Source organism: Vicugna pacos, chromosome 29, assembly GCF_048564905.1.
Source record: "Vicugna pacos chromosome 29, VicPac4, whole genome shotgun sequence".
NCBI classification, from domain to species: Eukaryota; Metazoa; Chordata; class Mammalia; order Artiodactyla; family Camelidae; genus Vicugna; species Vicugna pacos.
In genome coordinates this window covers 14433309-14458697 of record NC_133015.1, presented here as the reverse complement: position 1 = coordinate 14458697, position 25389 = coordinate 14433309, and the positions used below count along the sequence as shown (strand labels likewise).

General features: G+C 38.8%; 1 non-coding gene across 1 annotated transcript; it reads left to right on the top strand.

The window, feature by feature from the left end:
• Positions 1 to 9918: 9918 nt before the first annotated feature.
• Positions 9919 to 10025, top strand: LOC116286041 (U6 spliceosomal RNA). The gene has a single exon (XR_004195806.1). It is a non-coding gene; the product is annotated as a U6 spliceosomal RNA (small nuclear RNA).
• The last annotated feature ends 15364 nt before the right edge of the window (positions 10026 to 25389 follow it).

Genomic DNA, 25389 nt, shown 5'->3' with positions numbered 1-25389 from the left:
TTGACTGAAACTATCACTCCACTTGGAGATTCCTGCTGCCCTTCTCCGAGATACAGCCTCCTCGATCCAGCCTGAGTTGACTCCATTCAGTCTGACACTGTAATTTGGTTTTCAGTGTTACCTTTCAGAGTGCCTGCCCTGCACTGTTACTCCCCAGCCCTGAGTCCACCTCTCCCAGTTGCCCCTGAGGTCTCAGTATGCTTTGTGGTCAGGACTTCAGAATTAAGACGTGAAAAGAGAGTCAAAAGACTCAAAGGCCTAGAGGAGCCACTGAGAGACTGACTGGTCGTGTAGCCTCTGTTGTCTCCAAATCAGCAGCACCATCTTATCCGGAAGCTTGTTAGAAATGCAACATCGCAGACCCCTTCTCACACCCAGTTTTAATGGGATCCCCAGGGGATTAATGTTCCCATTAAAGCTGAGACCCCCTGGTCCAGCTCACACATTCAGGGACAGTTCTATATAAGTCAATCTAAATGGATGGAAGTCTATTCTTAGGGCTGAAGAGAACATTTACCAATTTTCTTAGGCACAGTAGTCCTCACTTGGATGTATATGTACATAAATCCCTCAAGCAACATATCTGAAACCTTACTTTCACTTTTGTTCTAAATTCAGTGGAGATGAAAATGGACAGTCATCATTCTGCATATTAACTGTTCATATATATATATATATATATATATATATATATATATATATTTTAAATTGAGTTATAGTCGGTTTACAATGTGTCAATTTCTGATGTAGAGCACAATTTTTCAGTCATACATGAATATACATATATTCATTTTCACATTCTTTTTCACCATGAGCTACCACAAGATCTTGTATATATTTCCCTGTGCTATACAGTATAAACTTGTTTATCTATTCTATATATACCTGTCAGTATCTACAAATTTCAAACTCCCAGTCTGTCCCTTCCCATCCCCCTCCCTTCGGCAACCACAAGTTTGTATTCTATGTCTGTGAGTCTGTTTCTGTTTTATATTTAAGTTAATTTGTCTTTTTGTTTTTAAATTCCATCTATGAGTGATATCACATGGTATTTTTCTTTCTCTTTCTGGCTTACTTCACTTAGAATGACATTCTCCAGGGACATCCATGTTGCTGTAAATGGCATTATGTTGTCGTTTTTATGGCTGAATAGTATTCCATTGCATAAATATACCACAACTTCTTTATCCAGTCATCTGTTGATGGACATTTAGGCTGTTTCCATGACTTGGCTATTGTAAATAGTGTGGCTATGAACATTGGGGTGCTGGTGTCTTTTTGAATTAGGGTTCCTTCTGGATATATGCCCAGGATTGGGATTCCTGGGTCATACAGTAAGTCTATTCTTAGTCTTTTGAGGAATCTCCATATTGTTTTCCACAGTGGCTGGACCAACCATTCATATATTTTTTAAGTGACTTCCTTAGCTCAAAATTAATTTGAAAAAGCCTTCCTTTGCACAACAAGGGAAATTTCTTAGGAAATTTTGCTAACTTAAACAGCACGTGCCTAATTGTGAAATGCAGGGTCAAATTTTTCCTCTGAGCAGTATTTATTTTCTTGTAATGCTATTTTGTCAACAGTTACTTCTGTTTTGCATAAAGTGTCCTAGAATGTTGCAGTCCTCACATTCTAAGGATTTTTTTCTTTCCCCTGAAGTCTTTGGCAATCACTATAACCAGTCACTTCTGCTGGAGAATGATTCCGTCTTGCCCTGTGGTAGGGAATGGCTTGCCTTATACCTCTTCTGGGCCACCACAATGCCTAGCATAGTGCTACCAAGATGGTAAGATGATTAGAGATAGGATTCCAATAACCCACATTTTATAATCTTAGTGCCTGCCCTCAATTAAAGTAGTGGTATTAACTTAAGTTAGGGCATGTATGGATGGGCACCCATATGTGGTACATTTCCAAAAAAAAGCTTGAAAATTCTTTTTACTAGCAAAAACATAGTAAATGTAAAATTTTTAGGCTTTCTTCAAAGACAGGAGTGTATTACAATAGTAGGCATAATACATTCCTCTCTTTATTCTGTAACTTAAAGGAATCATAATCTTTAGACAGCAGTGATTCTCTGCATATTTGTACACATTTTTGTAACTTCTTCAAGGACATGAACACTCTGCCTCAGGCAACCTGCCCTGTTCATAGCTCCTTGGATCTGTCTTACACAGGCCCATTCTGTACCTTGGGTTTACAGATCCTTTGCCTGGAGGGCCTTACCCTGTCCTCTCCATCTGTGTATGTCCTTCTTTCAAGATTCAGTTCAAGTCTGAACATCTCCAATAAATTCCTGTTCAATTAACTGAACTCTTAGTAATTCATCTCTCTTCTGATTTTCATACCTTTCTATTAATTTAGCCCTTAGTCTATGTTGTTATTGTTCAGTGAAATTGATACTTCTTCAGGGCACTGCCCCGTATGGTGGAAAGGATGATTAGGGAAATCTACCTTAAGGATCCTGGAAGCTCTTTATTTCCCACCAAAGAGTTTTTCTTTCGTGGACAAGATTAAATTTCTTAAAACTACAGTTCTCAAATTCTGATTTATCCTCTTTAACATAATCTTCACGGTGCTGTATTAATTACTCTAAAGCAAAGTTTTGATCATATTAGCCTCATATTCAAAAGGCTCCCTTAGCTTTTAATAACCAAAACTCCAAAGGCCAACGGCAGGCCTGGCACTGAAGGCCATTGCATCTGATCAAAGGTAATTTCTGGGGTCACCATTCACTAATGCCCCATAGAAACTCCAGTTCCAGTTGATAGACTCTTTCTCCTGCTTCCTACACTTGAAATGGAGCTATTTTTGCCTTTGCTTTTCCCTTTGCCAGAGATGCTTTTTCCCTAACCTGCCATGCAAATCCTCGTCACCTCAAGATCCAGCTCAAGTCTGGATCTCTCGGAAGCCCACCCCCTACAAGGCCTTATTGTGCTACTTATTCAGTGTCCAGGGTGTAACTAAACTGTGAGTTCCTGCAAGGCAGAGTCAATCTTTTATGTTCCTTCACTGGACTTTGAGCCCCTTGAGGACAGGGCCAGCTTTCTAGTCATCAATGAATTTCCAGTACTTGGTGCCATTCCTGGTCAACAGTAGGTGCTTAAAATAAATGTTTTAAATGAATGAGTAAATGGACTCCTCTACAGGAATACGAGGCTCAACATGTGTCCTTCTCTGAGTAGCCTCACACTGAAAGCAGGAGAAAATGTTACAAAAGTGCACCCTACAGCCTGAGAGCGGGGGTAGGGGTCTTTGTTGTCAGGCAGCCAACCCTGGCTGGGGGAGGTCTTTATACAATGGGTCATGTTTAGCAACATCATAGGGTGTTGAGCAACTGCTCCAATATGCCGTTCTCGCGGGGTAGCTTTGCTCTGTTCTTCTTTCTATTTGACAGTGTCTGGCATAGTGTTAACACTTAGTGCATGCTTAATAAATATTTGAATTAAGGGTAAATATTGAATTATTAGCAAATGGTCAAGCACGTTGCTCTTGAGATGTGAGCACTGTATTTTTATTGCTAAAAAATAACATGCATCTTGACCTTGGTGGTCGACACAGTAATCTTAATGGGACAAAACTGCACAGAACTAAGTGTACACCACCCCCCACACAGAGAGCAATTCTCTTTCTTGGACATTTATCCTAGAGAAACGAGAACTTACATTCACACAAAAATCTGTATACAAATGTTCGTAATACTTTTATTTCTAATATTCCCCCCAAGGGAAAACAACCCAAATATCTTTCAGTGGCTGGAGAAACAAATTATGGTGTCTCTACAAATGGCCAATAGGCACATGGAAAAATGCTCAGTATTGCTAAGTATCAGAGAAATGCAAATCAAAACTACGATGAGATATTACCTCACAGCAGTCAGAATGGGCATCCTTAAAAAGTGCACAAACAATAAATGCTGAAGAGGGTGCGGAGAAAAGAGAACCATCTTACACTGTTGGTGGGAATGGAGTTTGGTGCAGTCACTGTGGGATACAGTATGGAGATTCCTTAAAAAACTAAAAACAGACTTACCATATGATCCGGTAATCTTACTCTTCGGCATATATCTGGAGAAAACTCCAATTTGAAAAGATACATTCACCCCAATGTTCACAGCAGCACTATTTATAATAGCCAAGACATGGAAACAACCTAAATGTCCATTGACAGATGACTGGATAAAGAAGTTGCAGTGTATATATATACAATGGAATACTACTCAGCCATAAAAAGGAATAAATAATGCCATTTGCAGCAACATGGGTGGACTTGGAAATTGTCATACTAAGTGAAGTAAGCCAGAAAGAGAAAGAAAAATACCATATGATATCACTTATATGTGGAATCTAAAAAAATGACAGAAATGAACTTATTTACAAAACAGAAACAGACTCACAGACATAGAAAACAAACTTATAGTTACCAGGTGGGGAAGGAGGGTGGTGGAGGGATAGATTGGGAGTTTGGGATTTGCAGATACACACTACCATATATAAAATAGATAAACAACGAGGTCCTACTATATAGCACAGGGAACTATATTCAATATCTTGTAATAATTTATAGTGGAAAGCATTGAAAAAAGAATGTATATATGTATACATGTATAACTGAGTCACTTTGCTGCACACTGAAACTAACACAATATTGCAAATCAACTATAATTCAATACAAAAATTAATAATAAAAAACCAAATTATGGTATCTCCATACCATGGAATATCACTCAGCAATACAAAGGAACAAACTATTTATAGACAACAACTTGGGTGGATCTGAAAGGAACTATGCTTAGTGAAAAAGCCAATCTCAAAAGTTCACTTACTATATGATTCCATTTATATAACATTCTTGAAATGACAACATTATAGAGTTGGAGCACAGATTAGCGGTTGCCAGGGGGTTAGAGAGTGGAGTGGGAGGGGAGCTTTGTGATGGAATTATTCTGTATCTTGACAGGTAGTGGTCCCATAAATCTACACATGTGATAAAATTGCATAGAATCAGGCATAGACACACACACACACACGTACACAAATGAGTGTATAAGAACTGAATAAGGTTGCTGGATTGCATCAATGTTAATTTCCTGGTTGTGACATTGTACTATAATTCCCTAAGAAGTTATTGTGGAATCAAACTGGGCACTGGGTATGTGGACTCTCTCTGTATTACTTCTTACAACTAGGTGAGAATTTACAGTTCTCTCAAAATAAAAAAGCTTTTTAAAAACATAGTAGTTTCTCTGAACCTGGGGCTGTTTTCAGAATTAATAAGGCAAAATATATTGCAATATATATAATGTAGATCTTTTAAAAGCCTGCTTTATGTGTGTAAATCATTAATGTTATTTTTAATTCTGAAGGGGAACCTCAGCATTAGGTCTTATAATTCAAAATTACACCAAACTGATGTACCTAACCTTGAGTCTACCTCTTACATTTGGAGTTCAGGGTTTTATTCATTTCTTTCACTTAATACTGTCCACTAGTTTTGCTAACAACTTCAGTAACATTTCTACTACTTAAGAGATTTTGTGTGAGACGGTGAATGCTGTATTATGGGTACTCTCTATAAATACTGTTTAAAATTAGATGGCAAAGACTTTTAATTCACATCCTGCCAACTGTTTTACCACACTTTTTTTTTTCGTGCCTGTTTGCCTGCTATGTTATCCTCTATAATGAGTGAGTTACAGTAATTGTAGCTGGAAAAATCATCATGCAAGGGGGAAAAAAAAGCTCAAAACCTGCCTTATTTTTAAATCAGTAAAGCTTCTGTCATTTTTTGGCCGAGTTACAGCTTCACAGCAAAGTCAAAGAACCAGCAGAGTAAATGCCACGTGGGGAATGTCTCCGTTGAAGCATAAATTAACTGTATTTCATTTTCCCTTAATAAAGAATTTCAGTTTTTCCACAGTTAACTGTATAATCAATTTGCTCCCCTGCTGGTTTGCTAACTTGCTGTTGGCTTTACTTCAATAATATTGAGCCCAGCCTGGAATGAGAGAAGGAGGGGGAGCTGATTTCACTGAGAATATGCGGTGGTGACAGAACATAGATTTTCCTTCTGGAATTTTGCTAGGCCTTTTATCCTTAAAGAGCCTAGATGTATTGCCCCAAGACCCCACACTCCTCTGGTCACCTATAATATCTGGTGCATCATACAGCTTCTTTAATCATGCTTTGGTGATTGGATGATATGAAAGTTTTAAATCCTCCTCAGTGTACTGCATGCAGCCTTGGGCTTTCTAGCCCCTGAGAGCCTCTGGAAGACCTTTTTGCTTTATTTTATTATTTTTAAAAAATCAGTTAAGTATGCAGGAATTGAGAGTTCTAAGTAAGAAAGTATTTCAAGTCAAGTAGCTTCCATGAGTAATGCAACATAACTTTATATGAAATGCTGCTGTGCAATCAGCACTTTAATTGCAAAATTATCCTACTGGAAAGATTGGAGAGAGCACAGAAAAAAATACATTCTATCATAACTGCTGATTTTGTTCTTCCTGCCCTTCCCATGCCTAGAAATTATACCCTATACTATGGGTTTGTTCACTAACTCACTTGTAATTCCACATTTTTTTCCCCGAGCTCTCTGGATTACAAGACACAAGTTAAACATACAAGATAAACAAATATTATCTTTAGTCACAGAATCACCAGACAAAAAGCTCTTCAGAGCAAGCCGTCTCCACCCGTCCACAGTACTATTTCTGCTCCTCATTCCTAAAGCAGCTCTTCAATTTGAGGACAGTACACTCGGTAGACTTGAGAAGATGTTATGCACCAAAGTCAAACCATCAACCGTTCCTTTCATCAGCCTAAAATTTCCTTTGTTCCCCGATAGCTTCATAGTCACATTAACCCCTACGCTGCCTTCCAAGGGCTGTGGAAGAGTGCAGGAGTGCAAAAACGTCCTAGTGTTCTTAGTCACACAGAGAACCCCTCATTCTCAGCATTGGTTGTTTCCTTTGTTATCCTTATGGTTGTAGCTTTTGCTGTATAGTGTAGAACTATAGTTCTCATGGTTCTCCTTTCTGGCTCATCATTACATAATGGCTTGGGATGAGGTTTTGCTTTTGTTTTCTTCCCTAAATCTATTGGAAATCTCAGTTTTTTTTTTTCCCTCCCTGCCTTTCCCCAGAGAGTCCTCAGGAAGTTTTCTAATTAACTGAACTATTTTTCTCTATTTCACTCAATTTTTCCATCTGAAGGGAGGGTCCGCTTTTATTGACTTTTTTTCCAGAAATAAACAGTTCTTTTTCTGCAAGCTATGTAAGAAGGAGTAAGAAGTAGTTAAAGGATAAGAAAATACAACATTTAATATGAACTTCGCCCCCGCTGGAATCTTTAAGGGTTGATGTACACCTTAAACTATGCCTAAAAGGCAAGAAAGCATTCATTATGGTCCTGTCATCTGAACTAAGTCTGAGGCTGCTAAGCAATGCTAGGCTTCCTGAGATTTTTTCAGTCAATTGACCAAATCAAAAATTGAGCTTAACTGGCTTAAAATCAGGGAAATAGTGGAAATTCAAACGCAGTAGAGTGATGACAATTCATCTCTATTTTACAGAATCCACAGGAAAATTAATATGAAGATAATTATGATTGAATTTCCCCTGTGGCAATCTTTGAGAATTATTTTTTGAGAAAAACTGTAATTGAGAATGGCATACTTATTTGAAGAAAACAACCTAACACACTGTCACTGAAGCAGGACGTTCTGGTTACAGCCTTCCCCTGCCATTTCATCTCATGATTGAGCCCAGATTAGGGGCACAGTCAGTCTCATCAAGGCTCAGAACAGCTCTATTGGGCCAAAAAGCATATTGAAGAGAGTTGTTTGACTGCTCTGGGACAAGCCATGACAAGTCTAGGCAATAATTTGAAGGAAATTTCTAAAAAGATCATGTAGCAAGGTCCCAATTTAGAAAGCCGTAGGAATTCTGTCCAGTCAAATGATGGTGGCCACACCCATCGCACCCAGTCAGATAACCGTCCAAGAGCTTTATAGTGTGACTCACTTCAAATCCACCAAGAAGATGTTCTGCAAATGTTTTCTGAGAGACTGAATTTTTTTTTTTTTAATCTTCTAATCCCTGCTTGAGCGTGAATCTAAATTCCACTTTCCTTTTTCTTCCCAGCGTTTGCTGGGACGGTCACCATTGCTTTGGTCTTTGGTCTATTACTTCAGTATTACTCATCTTTGATAATCTTTCATAGGCTCATTCATTCTAACCTAATTTCTTGTTAAGGAGAACCTGCATGGGCATTTTTGTTCTTTCTAGTAGATTTTTTTCTTCAGCTACAAAGAGATAAAATGGAAATGAATGCTGTATTTTTTCTTTCTTCTTGCCCTCAAGAAAATGAGAGGACCAGGGATCATTTATGAAAGCAAAAGAAAGTTTTATTGGTCTTTGTAGGGCAGGCAGCTATGAATATCTTGCTTCTGTGGGAAAGCTGAAAATCTAAAAGGAATGTCTTTGGATTAGTATGCTTGAAGGTAAGAAATTCCTCTTTCTTTAGCAGAGCCATATGGAAAATACACACACACATACATTAAAACAGGACAGAAAATCAGAGTGAATAGAGTGAAGACAAAATTGAAAAAGGTAAGAAAACTAAAGTTAAAATTTAGTGCACTACACCCCAGGGTTATTTTTTTTTTTTCCTGCCCTGTGATCAGAAGCATTCAGCGTAACAGTTGGCCAAGACAGAAATCAGAATAACAGCTAAGAAATTGCAAGAAAAATATAAGAAGTTTTTGAAATGAGAGAAAAACCACCTTCTCCTCTTTTCCCTTTGATATTAAACTCACACAATGTATCTCTCTCTCTCTCTCTCTCTCTCTCTCTGTCTGTCTGTCTCTCTCTCTCTCACACACAGACACACACACAGGTCACTTCTATAACTTAGAAAAAAATATCAAAAAAACTCTTGCTTCCACCTTTACATTATTACAGATAATTATATACAATGTCACTTGGCATTTTGAAATTAAAAATGGATTTCTCAAATAACTTCTACATTAAGTGCAAACTGATAATTTATCAGTGGCATGGCCTTTATCAAACACCTCACCTCTGCCCAAGTAATTGTCAGGGGAAACAAGATGAAATGGAAGCATCTGCTCCCCGTTTATTCACTTATTAATTATTTAACAAATATTTGTTACACACCTGCTAAAGTATTGGGTACTATCAGGGACTGTATCAGTTAGGGTCCCAAGAGTAAACAGATGGTACATTCAAATTAGGATAATCCAAGGGGAGTTTATTTACAAAAAGGATTAATTGCAAAGGTTTGGGTAAGGAGGGATTGTGCAGGAACCCAAGGCTAGCATCAATGCAACTGTCCCCATGCCTGGGTTCTGAAGGGACAAGGAGAGGGAGAGGGCAAAGGAACCCAGGCAGAGATAGTTGTGAGGAGCAGAGGACCTCACAGGAGAGGAGCCAGGGAACCCAGTATCCTTATCTCACTTTCCTCCCTCCCTCTGATCACCACCCACCCACTGAACTTAGCAGGAGTCAGAGCTTAAGGACAGAATCCATGCCCGCCAGTCACCTGGAGGCAGAGCACAGGGGAGTGGTATGGAATGGAGGTGCAGATGCAGACAAGTCAGTAAGAAAGCTCCTGCCTGCACAGAGTTTACTTTCTTTTTAGAAAGTGGATATGTTCACGTGTAGCCGTAAGAGCCTTGAGTGCTAGCAGGCAAGTACCAGCCAAGGGTGAGTTTCCAGTTGGGGCAGTAGGAAACGTGGGGCAGTAGCCACAACAGTAAGCCAGTGTGCTCTGAATGGCTGCTATGTTTCTTCCAAAGTCGCATTTTAATTGAATTCCAAGCAGGATTGTAGCATAGTGCATACACTTCTCATTTTCAGAGACTTTTCTCCTTACAGGTGATCATATAAGAAGTTAGGTGCTCGCTGTAGCAGCACATATACTAAAACTGGAATGATCCAGAGAAGATTAGCATGGCCCTTGGGCAAGGATGACATGCAAATTTGTGAAGCCATCCATATTTTTGGGGATTAGTAGATACAAACTGCTATATACAGAATAGATAAACAACAAGGTCCTGCTGCATAGCACAGGGAACTATATTCAAAAGCTTGTAAATCTATAATTGAAAAGAATATAAAAAAAGAATGTATATATATGCATATGTGTAACTGAACCACCATGCTGTATACCAGAAACTAACACAACATCGTAAATCAATTATACTTCAATAATAGTAATTTTTTAAAAAGTTAGAAAGGGGAGAACAGAACTATTATGTGAAACACATACCTATTTTCAATTCTTTCTCTCACCATAAAAGCATATGTGGTTACTCTACGCTTCCGGACTCTACAGCCCATGTCTTACACATACACTACATCCCTCTGTAACGCACATGCTTTTTACAGTAAAATTTCTCTTGACCTCAGTGCTACCTGTCCTTCAAGGCTGAAACTTCTCTTAGTACTCCAACACTAATTTCTTCTTCTTCTAGGCCACCATAGCACCTAAATCCTAACTTTATTAGTTATTTGTTTATGTGTATGTTTCTTCTGCTCTTTCATCTTGACCTTCAGTGGCTTAAAGGATTATGAATTTAAAATTTTTTTTTAGATTCCTTTTCACAGTATCTAGCATACTGGGTAGTACAGGAAGGGTACTGAGTTTGACTCTTATGATTTATGTCTAATTATTTGGATAGATAAATTGTCCCATTAAAATTAGCACAATGTTTATTCTTCAACCTGCTGAATCAAGTTGAACTTCCACATGTGGGTTGATCATCTGTCCTGTTTCGCCTGGAATGGTCTCAGTTTGTGCCTGTATTATCTAAGTATTAATAGCTCTCTCCCCTTGCTTATCAATATATCCTGAAGAAAATACTTGTAATGGCTATACCAGGTAACGGTATAGTAGCTGTAATATGGTACTACATGGTAGAGGCCTTTCACCATTCAACAATAAAAAGACAACTCAATTTAAAAATGGGCAAAGGATTTGAGTAGACTTTTCTCCAAAGAAGATATACAAGTAGCCAATAAGCACATGAAAAGATGCTCAACATCACTAATCATTAGGGAAATGCAAATGAAAACCACAGTGAGATACCATGTCACACCCATGAGGTTGGCTATAGTGCAAAAGATATTAAAAAGTGTTGGTGAGGATGTGAAGAAATCGGTACCCTCATAAATGGCTGGTGGGAATATAGAATGGTCACTGTGGAAAACAGTGTGTTGATCCCTCAAAAAGCTAAACAAGAATTCTCAAATGACCCAGTAATTCCATTTCTAGGTATATACTCAGGATAAATGGAAAGAGATAGTTACACAAAAACTTGCACATGGATGCTCATAGCTGCATTATTCATCATAACTGAAATGTGGAAACAACCCAAATGTCCATCAACTGATGAATGGATAAACAGATGTCATACAACCATACAATGGAATATCATTCAGCCATGAAAAGGAATGAAATAATGATCCATGTTACAACAGAGATGAACCTTGAAAGTATGCTCAGTAAAAGAAGTCAGGTACAAAAGTCCAAATATTATATGATTCTATCTGTATGAAATGTCTAAAATAGGCAAATTCATAGAGACCAAAAGTAGATTAGTGGTTTCTAGGGCCTGGGCAGAAAAGGACTGAGGAGTCACTGCTTACTGCATATGGGGTTTCCTTTAGAGGAGATGAAAATGTTTTGGAACCAGATAGAAGGGATGGTTGTACAACAGTAAACATATTAAAAAAAAACTCTGAATTGTACAATTTAAAATGGTGAATTTTATGTTGTGTGAATTAAATCTCAATTTTAAAAATTACCAAAAAAATCTGTAACAAAACAAATTGCAGTGTGTCTTAGTTTGGAGCATTAATTATACAATAATCCTATCCATAGGGCAATTCTTAGGAAGTAAATGGAAAAAAGTAAAGATTATAGAGATCGTGAGGAGCTGGGAGCTGAAGAATTGAATGGAGATCTTTTTCCAAGACAAGGTTCTCTAAGAGACAGACAGTTAACATAACAGGAAGAAAGGTTTGGTTCTGTATTCTGAATCTGATATTACTCAGACTGAGATTCCAAAGATTCTCTTGAAGAATAAAGGTTAATATTCCTTAGTACAGAAGGTCCCCTAACTGACAAATTTTAACTTAGAATTTTCAGAAGAGGAGCAAAACTAGAGACCTATCGGTCTAATGTTATTTGGAAGAAGCAGGAGCTTAAGAACTTCAATGCAAAACATTACCAAAGTGCTGCTGCTGAAAGTTTTGTGTCAAGATCCCACCATCACCTGAGTTTTTTTTTTAAATTTTTATTTATTTATTGGGGGTGGGGAGTAATTAGGTTTTTATTATTTATTTATTTAAATGGAGGTGCTGGGGATTGAATCCAGGACCTTGTGCATGCTAAGCACACACTCTACCACTGACCTATACCCTCTTCCCATCACCCTAGTTTTTATGACACCTTCCAGTGAGCTCACAGCCAGTGCCAGTGGCAGGCAGACAGCACGGATGATCCCGTAGCTGCTAAAGGACGATCCCTGGGCTCTGGCAGAGCTCAGCAAGGAGAGCAGGGGCCTCCTTCTCTGCATGTGTGGTGGGGATGAAACAAATCCATTTTGCACGAAGAGCTCTGATGGAATGTGTCTTAGCCTGACTCTAAAGCTTAAAAGATGAACACACACTCCTGTTCAGGGGAAATGCATTTGAGACTTAACAAGTTTATAAACCTCACCTATTTGGAAGTAGAAAGCTAGACTGAATCTATTCCCTTCTTTTGTTTTAAATCATGTGTTGAGTGAGGGGTTTCCTTATTAAATAAAACCCCCTGATGTCTCAATGAGGCCCTCCCAGCTGGGCATCCTCTACTCTGTCTCCATTTGCCACACCGTCATCTTGTTCCTTCCTTCCATGCCTTTCTCCCTCCCTTTTATTATGGACTTTCTCTAGGCTTAGCAATATGAAATACACACATAAGTAAACCCTGGAGATTTGCCCTCATAATCAAGGCGTCATAATCAAGTTGAAGGGAGAAATAGAAACACATAGAAAATGCTAGATAATCTTACGCTTTAAACATCATATGAGCATGTCACTCCGTAACATATGATCAAATTCTAAATGAGCAGAACAGGAACACATTCTATGGCTTTAGGAAGAAGATCACTATGGAATGAAAAAGACTGAGAACTGGTTCATGTTTCATTTAAGGTAACTCTCATTTTGAAGAACTCAAAGATTTTCTACCAACAACTGAAATACGTTACCCATTACTCGGGCTTGGAAAAGAGTTTTGTTTTACATAATTGTAATCAGATTTGATGCGTACTGTAAAATTCTAATACAATCTCCCTTCCTAACTCCAAATTGGATAGCCTCTTAGCATTTGTGGTAACAGGATTCGACCTATAATACATTGTGTTTATATAATACCCTATATTTAGCATCAAATGGAAAAGTTTTCCAATAATGAGGTTTTGGAACACAGTCAATTCAGAGGCATCAAGTCATGCTCATAACAGCCCAGCAGCTCTGAACTGTTCTTGAGAAGAGAGTGACAGGATGCAAAACTAGCGATTGTGCAAAGACCTGAGCTGTTCTCTTCATCGAAACTTGAATGTAAACTTTCCTTATAAGGGACTGCTTGGTTGATTGACCTTTCTTTGAGGAAACTGTCCTTTATCTTTCCACCCACTCACTCCTAAAAATGTTTCATTCTGTATCAGAGGTAGCACTAGACCATCAGCTAAATTATCTCAGAACGTTGGCAGGCTCCAGTTTCCAGTTTGACAATGTAACTTAACCATACTTTTTTTTTCCCTTTCTGAAAAAGCTACCCAATCCCCACACAACAAAACAAATTTACCAAAAACACTGCAATCACTGCCAGTAGCAAACAAAAATCCCCCAAATAACAATAGCAACAAAACCCATCCCATGAGACAAAATTCCCCCACTGACGTCACTCTGCAAAGATTTTAGGGACCTACTTTGTGAGCTATCCATACTGAGAACGTTCTGGCACAAAGAAATGAGAACTTTGCCTGTTTCAGGTGTGGCTTTAAGGAACAGAATTTTCCACGCTGGATTAGATCATTTTTCCATCAAGTCCAATATCCTGCTTAGCTGACAAGAAGTTAATGATGGCGAAATGCTTTGAAAACATAAATACCACATACACACAAACAATAATGAGCCTGCATGCTAGTAACTTTATGGCCCCGAGCCCTGGTTCATGATACAATTTTTTAAAAAGAACCTTAAATGTATAGAAGAGACAAAGTAAAGATTAACTTCGTGCTTCCTTTCATATTTTACATGTCTTGAGCAAATAAATGATTAAAAAAACCCAAAGAAACCCCGGAAGTGTCAAAAATTAAGGATGTTTCCAGAAGCAGTTAAGCATGTGTTTTGGGATATTCATTACAATGTGGAAGTGTTTCTTGGGTCTGGATATAAAGAACTGAGTTAAGCAGGTTGCATATAACCATAGGGCTCACTGCCTAGAAGTGATTATTTTTGTTCTTTCTTCTCTCCTATTGGACAGGGAATAGGAGGGACAGAAGCTTTATCAACTATTTCTTTAGCCTTAAATTTGCTTAGAAAGTGGGAGCCACTTTCTTTCAGATCTGTTAATTTTGTATTTTTTTAAGGAGAGTTTAATTTGTTCTTGAACTATGGGAAGATATTTAAAATAAGCTAGAGTATAGTGCTTGCTTTTTTACAAAAAAGAGCATTTGAAGTGTTGTTTATTGAACAGCTTTTTAAAATTAACAATGACTGACGAATGTATGGGATTCATCAGTGAATTATGGTGCTTTGCTCTCTACAAAGGCTGAAAAAAAAAATCACACTAGAGTCCTTCATTCTTTGTGTTACTTTTCAAAAGGGATCTCAAATTTTCCATCGCAAAAGTTTTCAGATAACTTTCCCATTTGGTCTTCATTTAATTTAGAACTGTTTAGACCATCCCAAGAACACTTGGTTTCTTTAAAAAATTCAGGATAATTAAGATACTGATGCTTTAGGAGCTTGTATTTTTATTAGGGTTTTATTTGAAAGTCTATCTAGATTCTATTTAATTTTTCTAAGCATTACGGAATAGCAGAGTTTATAAAAAACATACAAAAAGGTGCCAAAATAATAACCTGATATTTGTACATTGTTTCTGCCTCAAGTATCATGAAGCACTTTGCATGCAAATATTTGTTCTATTTCATAGATGAAGAAATTCAGGGACTAGAATAGCCATCGTAGCGCTGTGTTATGTAGCAAAAAGTGCCCTGAGCTGGAAACAGACGTTTCTAGATTTGAATGTACCATCGTAGGCTTGGCTTTTAACCTCCTTGGGCTTCAGTCTCTGCACTTATAAAATGAAGGGTTTGGGCTAAATCTATTGAGAATGTTAACACTCTACATGTCTAACCCTGGAGGAGCTGTTGAGAGCAAAATTTAGTTTGTCAACCCCAGAGAGGAAAGGGGACTGGGAATCAGAGAGTGTGAAGGCCCTGGGAGGCGGTGGCCTTGAGAGGAGTGTTGCTGGGATCAGCTCTCCACACACCAGCCCAGCACTGGACATCGCTGAGAAGAGCACTGGGTGTTCCGAGCCTGCGCGTCCAGGGGCAGGCGGACATAGATGGGGTTGTGCACTGAATAAAAATTCTGGTCCATTCAGAAAGAAAAAGCCAGGAAGGCCATTGTTTCCAGCCACCCGTGCTTAGTAGTCGTTGAGATTCCCAGAGCTCTTCTATCTTTGCTAACTTACTTTTCACTTGCTTTTCCAAAACCAGCCTAACTTTACCAGTAGGTCCACAACTACAATTGGATGGACACAATGCCAAGCAATAAATTAAACTCTTTTTGTTTCCAAATTCACTGACACTGCCTAATCACACAATTAAAATGCTTTTCTGGTTATAAAAGCAATGCATATTTTCCTGAAGAACTTTAGAAAATGTTTTAAAAATTACAATAAAGATGAGCAATAATCCCACCACCCAGAGTACGAATAATCACTGTAAACATTTCAGTACAATTCCAAGTTGTTTTCTGTGCGCATATCTACAAGTTTTGTTTTCAAAACTGAGATCACATTGTATATACATGACTTTAAACCCTTCTTTTTTCTATATCAAGGGTATAATGTGAGCACTTTCACATCACAAAAGCACTTACATAGTAAGATGGTATTTAGTTCTGATGCCAAACATCTGGATGAAAAGTAAAAAAATCAGCCAATTATCTGGATATTTTCAAATACCCAGATGTTTGGCACCAGGTCGACAAAACATTAAAATCCTTGACCAAAATTTGCAGCTTTTGCACAGATGTCTGGTATTATGTAGGCAAACTCTCTCTGAACTGACTGGCCCTTTTGGCAGCAGAGAGAGTACTTATTACATGCTTCAGGTCAAAAGTGTTTCAAAGTGTAGCTCATGTGTGCATGGGTAACTTTTTCATAATGAATCAGCAGCACAGAGAATATATATATTTTAGGAACCTTCAATCCATTTTGAAAAAATTCTGCTATCTTTATTTTTAGTCATTTCTCAGCCAATTTGACTGTTTCTTGACCTCGAGAGCTTAGCATAAAGTTGTCATTTCATTCAAGTCTTGGTGTTGAGGATTTGTATCCTAGTCAGGGATTTGTTTTGTCTTTTTCGCTTTAATGAAGACAGCTCTTTCTGGCTGATAATTCTATCAACAGACTGCTCTGAATATTTAAAAGTCATATTAATATGCCAATATCCCTGACAACAGTCTCATTTAAAATACATTAAGATTTCTCTAAAAGATATTTTTATGATTTTCTAATTATCCTGTTCCTTGGGTCATAGTACTCCTTTGAGTTCTGTATTAGTGTTTTATTTTCACATGTGCCTTTTTTCTTTTTTTGATTCCTGAAGGCATTATTTATCTAACTAAGTTCAGTGTCATCCCCAATTGTGTCAGGCCAAATTTTATGGACTTGAATATATATTTATAATTATCTTGGAAATGACCATCCTGAATGTATTTTTCTATTTCTCGACATTCTAAAGTATGGCTGTCCTTTATCTTCCATCCTATCTGGTTTTCTTTTCATTAGTGCTACTTTGATTATGTCTATTGCATGTCTATTACTATAAACATGTTTCTACTTCTGTTGCTGAAATAGGAAAAAAAAAAAAAGAGAGAGAGAGGAGAGAGGCTCTATCCAAGTCATGCCAAAAAGAGCAATGCAGCTGAATAATTCAATGCCTGAGTCAATGAGAAATGTGAACTAAGTTTGCGTCTTGCCTCTCACCCACACAACACTGTTCGTCTTGTCCTCTGTGTCCTCCCTGGCTCTGTCGCCAACTTGCTCGGTTGCTACAGGCAGGACATTAGCTGGGGCTTTGCCTCGGGTTCTTCGCCCTTCAGCCGTAAAAAATTAGACATCCCCACATGGGTGTGAAATAATTTGCAAAGGTTCTTTAACATTGTAAATATTAAATATGACTGTCAATTAAGTTGATTTATCTGAAGGAATTGCATTGAAAAACCAGGTGGATGTAAATTTTTGATTTTTCAAAAAACATATAAACCCACCCTGCATTTGAGGACTGATGACTTTATGCCTTAACAAGGCATTGTAAAACTCATTTTCAGTTTTAGCATCTGGGTCTATGTGTATTATTTGCTCTTATGAATGTCTTCTTCAGATTTCTTGAGTGTCATTATGCTTGGTGTTCTTACCCAGCTGCAGCTTACGATTTTATACCCTAGGTCTTTTTCTGGAGTCTGAACAGGTCTAAGTAGGGCAATCATTAATGAGGTGATCTGCCACTGCTATTCTGGGGTGATACGTTCACGTGATTGCTATGGTTTATATGACAGCAAATCTTTGGATAAAAATGAGAAATTACAGCTACTTAGCTAGATATTTGGAAATCTCTAAAGAGTTGTACTCTTTCATCTGAAGGACTAGAGTGCTGGGCTGTAAAAACAGGAACCTCAGACTTTTGACCTGGTACCCTTCAGATACAGATTTCGCCCTGGCCATGTAGGTTGTGTATATAAATAATAAGACATGGGGACATACATGCAAAAACTGTTGAAAGAAATGGCAGAATCATTTCAAACATTTATTTGGCAACTGATGGTTAAATTCAGTCACTAATTGGTTGCTTTAAAGCAAGTTGACAAACTTCAACTCTTTCACCTTAGTATTGGCGTAGGCATATCTCAGTGTGCGTAAACTCATGCGGCTGAATTTTAGTGACTATTTCCTGATATCTATCAATGATGAGGAAGGTCAGATGCCTCTGCTTCTCTCACTTCCCTCATCCAATCCATTAGCACGTTCTCCAGCACTATCTTCAAAATATATTCTGAATCAAACCACTTCTCACAGTTCCTATGACTTCCACCCTGGCCAAGGCTCCCGTCATCACTTGCCTGGACTATAGTAACAGCCTCTGGATTGGTTTCTGTCCTTCCAAGCTTGTCTCCCACAGGATCAATTACGCGCCCAGTTGCCTCCCCGCCCCCAGATGCCGGAGTGATCTTTTAAAAATGTAACCTGGATCATGTTACTTTTCTGCTCTGAAGCCTCCAGAAGCTTTCCAAAATATTGAGAATACAGGCTGAACGCTAAGACTCTACATGATCTACACCCTGCGTATCACCCTTCCTCTCTCACCAGCCACACAAGCCTTCCCAGGGTGCCTTCCTGGCCTCCCAGGAAGCCAGTTTGTGTTCTAGGGCTATTGTAACCACTGCCTGGAGCTCCCTGCCTCATACAGTCCTACATCTCAGGTCTCTTCAATGCCAGCTCCTCAGATAGACCTTCATGGTCTTTTCTCTAAATTAGATTGCCTGCCCTTTGTCATTCTCAATACCTTGACCTGCTTTATTTTGCTTCATGAGAATTTTCCCTATCTAGATTTATATTAGATATACTTTAAAAATTTTTATCTTTTTATCATTTTTTTTAAAAAATGAAGGCACTGGGGATTGAGCCAAGGACTTTGTGCACGCTAAGCATGCACTCAACCACTGAGCTATTATCCTCCCATAGATACACTTTTTTTTTCCCCATAAAGTTTTATAAAGCTTTCTTGAAAGACATTACAGACAATACAAGTAAATGGAGAGATCTATTTCCACCAATCCTGGATATGCCTGGATAGGAATGCTCAATATCATAAAGATGTGACTTCTACCCCAAGTGAATCTATAAATTTAAAGCAATTTCAATCAAAATTCCAACTGCCTTTTTGAACTTGACAAAACAATACAGTATTACTCTGTAGGAATAAATGGAATGTGTGGTTATTTGGGGATAGAGTAATGGAACAGAACAGAACCAGAAATTGTCCTATGCATACACAGGGCTTTAGCATATGGGAAAGGTGATATTTTTACACAATTTTTAAAGGTTACACTGTCTACAGTTATTACAAAATACTGGCTATGTTCCCCCTGTTGTATAATACATCCTTATAGCTTATCTTACACCCAATAATTTGTACCTCCCACTCCTCCACCCCTATTTTGTCCCTTACCCCCCCCATATACTTCTATTTATGGATTGTTATCTCTTTCAGCTACCAGCATACTATCTTCATAAGAGAAGGAATTTTGTTTGTTTTGTGCATTGATGTATCCCAGCACCTAAATCAGTCAGGCACATAGTATGTGCTCAGTAAATATCTTTCCACTGAAAAAATGACTCAGGGTTGACTAATAAAGGACCTTTGTTCTCTAGATTTATATCATTCCATCATATGGCCCTGGGCTTGCAAAATTATTGTAGAAACCTTTCTTGGAGGCACAACTATCAGCAAATAATGTCTCCTAGACAACCTACTTTAAGAAATCTAGATAATATTAGGAGATGGCTGTATTAGAGCATCACCAGTGGATTGGTTACCTGATTTGTTTTCTCCAAAGTGGTGATAATTTCTGCAGGCAACCCAGACACAGGTCCTGTTGACTTACAGCCTGACTGGTGTTAGATGTGCCATCCTCACATGCCCGCCGTGGAACAGGACTTACACACTTAGTCTGTGTGTTATTAGGGTCGGTTTTCTTTTCCATCTTGGTTTGCCTCACAAATCATTGAATATTCTGATGCTGTGGTAATTTCCCATGCTCTTAAAAGTATTCACTTCCACATTATTGAGGAATGAAAAAGACAGAAGTTGACCCAAAAGGCCTAGCCACCTATGCAGAAACTTCTATGAATACTTGTGGTTAGTCCCATAACAACTATATGCTGAATTCTTTCCACGTGTCCAATTATGTGGCAAGCACTAAGAAAAAGCAAAAACACAACTGTTCTTTCATTTGATCACCCTTTTTTAGAGCTTTCATGGATATCCTCATTTATCTCATTCATAGTCCCTGCTCTCAAGAAGTTTATAATCTATTTGTGGATTATATAAATACATGTAAAATAATTAGAGACTAACGTGAAAGTGTATAGCTAAAGCCTTGCTTCGCTGGAATAAATGTTATAGTAACTGGGGGCTGGGCAGGCTTGGACTGGGTTGAACTTTTCCGAGAAGGTTCCAGAGAGAAGTTTAGGGCTGACCCAAAACTTTGGCAGATCTCTCCACTGGACCATTGCTTACATTAACATAAAACATAGTTCATGTACCCAAAGATCTTACAATTGGGTGGGAAAGTTATAAAGGTAACATTAAAACAAAGCTGAAATGGAAACATAATATGAGAGCAATATAAGCAAAACAAAGAGGGAAAAGAGAACCTTTGATCAGGCTATCAAGGAGGGCTTCCTGGAGAAGGGGCCACAAGGATGAGGAACTGTCCTGTGGGCACAATAAATTTATTCAACTGGCAATGACTCAGTGTCAATGTGGTTAACATTACCAAAGCATTTTTAGTATGTAGCTACAACAGAAATAACTTCCCAGAGGAGAATGCCTCTTTTAGGTTTACAACGAGCAGTATTACCACCATAGGCTGTATCAGGAAGCTACCCAGGAAGGAATTCAAACCTGCCCACAATTAAGCAAGAAGGGTGAATCACACTCAAAATGGAGCAAATAACTCTGCAGAACTTCACTGATTACTGACAGTTAGCCAAGAAGCTTTTCTCTACTCCCCAAATCCAATAAAACAATACGATTTCCACCTATGAGTACAAAACTTAGTGCCCAAATAACCAGACTGTTACATTGTTATGGAAATTAATGCAGAATTGAGAAAAGGAGATGTACCAGACAATGTGCTCTCTACATACAGAATCAGAATCTTCTTTATTAAGGAAGTGTAATCAATCCCATTTTGAGATGGCAAAACCGAGGCTCAGGAAAGTTAAGTACGCAAACTTCCACAGCTCCTAGGCGGCATCACTACTGGTGATGGTCTGTCTGTCTCCATTACCACACGGTGAGTTGCCATAAAGAAAACAAGTGGGAAAGCGGGCTGGGTGGGAGCAGGAAGCCACAGAGCGAAGTTATGCTCCAGCACAATAATCTGCTAGGTGCACGCACAGATGCCATCAGCTGTCAATACAGGCTGCATCACATGCAGCTAATCTTGCTTTTAATTTTAACAGTGTTTCCACTGTTCACAATAATAACTTGCTTTGACTTGTCAGTTTTCTAAATTGACACTGCTTTATTTACATGAAATGTACACATTAGCAAAGGAAGCACTTTACCTCAATCCCAAACAAAACACAAAACAAACGTCTCCGAGTCAAGGAAGATTCAGGAGACAGACGCTGGGGCTGGCGAGTTACCCTCGGTCGGGAACGTTAGCGGACTTAGCCCGGCAGACATGGTAGGCAGAGGCCGGGAGGGGACTTTGGAATAAGAAGGCAAGACAGCACGCGGGCTCTCTTCAGTTATGCCTCTGTTTAATTTTGCTTGAATTTTGAGATCAAACCATTTGTAAATACATGTTAACAGAAGCACGTTTCAAAGCAAATCTAAGCAATGTTTAAAATCGGGCACCATTTTACATGACTCGGGAAGGGTCTTTTTCCACTAAGGCCATTAGCCCAACGTTGGTTAGTGCTTAGCATGCAAACAAAAATATAACATTTCATGGTTACTGCCCTGGCCTATTTCAAAAGAGAAGTGGCACTGGATGTGATCATTCAGAGGAATTTCAACAGAGAACACTGCCTCTGCCCCCAGTTTTTCCTGCATCTTCAGATAGACTGCTTTGAAGTAATTATCTCATATCACTTGTTTGTTGGTTCTTGCTCACGGAACTGGGGGGAGTTCAGGAGGTTGCCCTAGTGGGGTTAGGGGAGCAGGAGAAACAAGACTTGCGAGCTTGTTCTGGAGGGAAACCTGGGGAGACGGAATTGGCTGGCAGGATGGGTTAGGGCACTGCGAGTGGGCTGGGGCAACAGGTTCAGCACCACAGGTAACCCTTTCATGGGCCACCTTGGTGACACGAGACTGGGGGCTGTTTTGTTTTTTTTTTAGGAGATAAATATATATATATCTGGTTCTTGATGTTGGTACCCACACAGCAGTAGTAACTGTATTGAGACTTACTTATAGACCTAGACAGACTGATCATTGATAGTTTTCAAAATCTTAGTAGTATTGCAATATTTCTTCTATCAAGTCTTAGGCCTCTCCTGCCAGTTCTAAAAACCAGAATAAAGACTGTAGGTTGTAAGATATCCTTTATGTATTTTTTTTTTTTTTACTATTTTCTCTCATTTATTATTTTAACTCAAAGTCACAAAAGAAGACAGAAATACCTCATTCTAATGCAGTGGGACCATGACAGTGGGTAGCACTTGGGAAATACAAGGAGCCTTTACATGGGGATTATATTCCTAGGAAATTTGCTATAAGTGAAAATAAATGTATTAAATACTATTTTTCTCATAGAAACAGTGCTATAACAGAAGGATGAAGTTCCTGATCTAGGGCCTTATGCCAGCTTCTACCAAATGCAGGACTAAATAAACTATAAATGATATATTTTAGGTTTCATAGCATAAAGCTTTCTAAAGCAGACATAAATCAATTAAGTAGTGTTACAACTAGTCAATAAACACAAAATCCATTTGATATGATGCAGTCTCTTTGACCGCATCTTCTTGCCAAATATCATACTGAAGTAACACAACTCGAAGGAACATGCTTATTAGTTTGATGGATTTCAGGATGATTTTCCTGAGGAGCTTTTGACAAGCACATTGAAGGAAAGTTTGGGGCAGTGATTTGAAGCCATTTTGGAAAAGAGAAAACAAAGTCAGTTTTCTATAGTTCTCTTGTTTTCTTAGAGTCAATTTTCCTATCATAAAATCAAGGGATTAGAACTAATCACGGCCTGCTAGTGCGTTTGAGGTTGGGATTCACTTCCTCAAAAGGGGAACAAAACATATGTTCATGTGAGAAACTGCCTGTTTAAGTGTCAGGAGTTGCAAGGCGAGTGTAATTGGCAGAGGACTGTAAGTGTGAATTGCTACGAGTACAAATCACCACAAGGATTGCTTGTGTGACTCTTCCCCCCATCTCCAATTTATCACTGAGCAGAAGAAACGGGAACTGGGAAACTTTGATTCTTACAATCCCAGTTAATAAACTCAAAACAAGCAGACCCTGAGAGGCCCTGAGACTTCTGGACTAGATCTTACAACCATCCCAGACGTCATCACTCTGAACACTATTTCACAATAAGAAATCATCAGTTATCCTTTAAGAACCCAGTCTTTGTCGAGGGGAAATGGATCTCTGCTAATACTCCTCCTAATCTTGCAATAAAATAAAATCCTGAATTTTATGTCAAGCCAGTTTGCGTAACAGGACACAGAGAGCAGTACAATTTGTTCTAATTTGTATAGGGGGAAGAAAAGAGATAAAGGAAACTATTCATTTAATTTTGTATTACATCAAAACTGATTTGGGGAAAAGTCACAAATTAGTTCCGTCATTTCTGACAACGTGATTTTTATCAGCGTGGCTAAATGGCGTTGGGGGGGGCGGGGGGAGATTTTATTTCAAATCTTGGGAAAAGACCTTTGCATCAACATATTCAGCTATCATTGCAGTTATCAGCGTTCCTAATAACTCTCCTATAGCTGTTTACTTTGTGCAGTACTGGCTTTTTGTCAGTTCCATTTATCCAGTTATTAAAAAGTCCCAGTTATTCCTTTCCTATGTACAACCAACTCCACTAAAGCTGTGTTTATCTCTGCTTGTTTTCTAATATAATGGAACCAAGGCAGCAAGATGGTCAAGTATGATTTCCCCTTGAAATGGAAACTGCTGTTTACCTGGTATGTTGCAAAGCAGTAGTCTTGTTTTCTAAAATCACCTAGAACATACTAGAAAGCAAGAAGTTCACAGACCAACCTTTCTGGGATAAAGGCACTGGTCCACGTCCAGAATGTGCTCCTCAAGAGACAGACAGGAAGAGTGGTGTCCATAGGCTCTGAAAGTGGAGGAGGGCCACCACGCCGCGAGGCTCTGCTACCTGCAAAAAAAAACCCCAAAAAAACAAAAAACAAACAGAAAAAAAGGAAGCAAGTAGGGATTGGTGATTCGTTTTGCTTCTTTAGCAAATCCAGTTTTCTCTGGGCTGTTTCTGTTTTGCCTTTCGTGACAGCTAGTGAATTCCTTTGAAACAAGGAGGCATTTCTTTCCAGAATACCTTTCTCCTCCACTTCTGTTTTCTGATCCTCTAAACCCATCCATTGTTGAATTTGACATATCAGAGAATGAGCAGGGGGAAATTGGGTAGAAGCTGCAGATTGTGGGGGGAAAGTGTTGAATGCAGGAAAACCAGTATGTACGGTGCTTGAAACCCCAGAGTACACGGACCACTGTGGCTGCCAAGAGCAAAGCGGGGAGCTAAAGCCAGCCTTTAAATGGAATGGGCCTCAGCCCAGTTCAAAACCTGTGTAAATGTCATCACACTCTGAACAGGAGATAAGTCCTTTAAGCAAAATGGTGAAACCCTTTAAGAGGTACTTGTAAGACTCAAACAGAGAGAATGTCTCTCAGGTGACTCCGTAGGGTCCCACCATCTTCCAGACATCCTTAGACATTGACTGTAAAGTAATGCTATCCACCATTTATTGAGCCCAGCCTAAGCCAGGTTTTCTACATCTCTCGTTCGACTTACATAGCAGTCTTCTTAGTTATGGTCATTGCCTCCTCACGTGGCTGCCTCCAGGCACTGCATTCGCGGCAAAGCTGGGATTTGAACCTAGAACTTTATGCTTTTTTCTGCTCCCCAAAGTGATTTCCCTCCAAGGAAGTAATCAGTGAAACCGCTTTGTAGAGTTCTGTGGTATTTCATAGTTTAGAGCTTTCCTATTCTGCAAAGTCTGGCCAAAATTCAAACCAGAACTCTTCAGCCACGTGGCACAAGCCTGGGTTTAGCGGTCACTCACTGCCTGCCTCACCGAC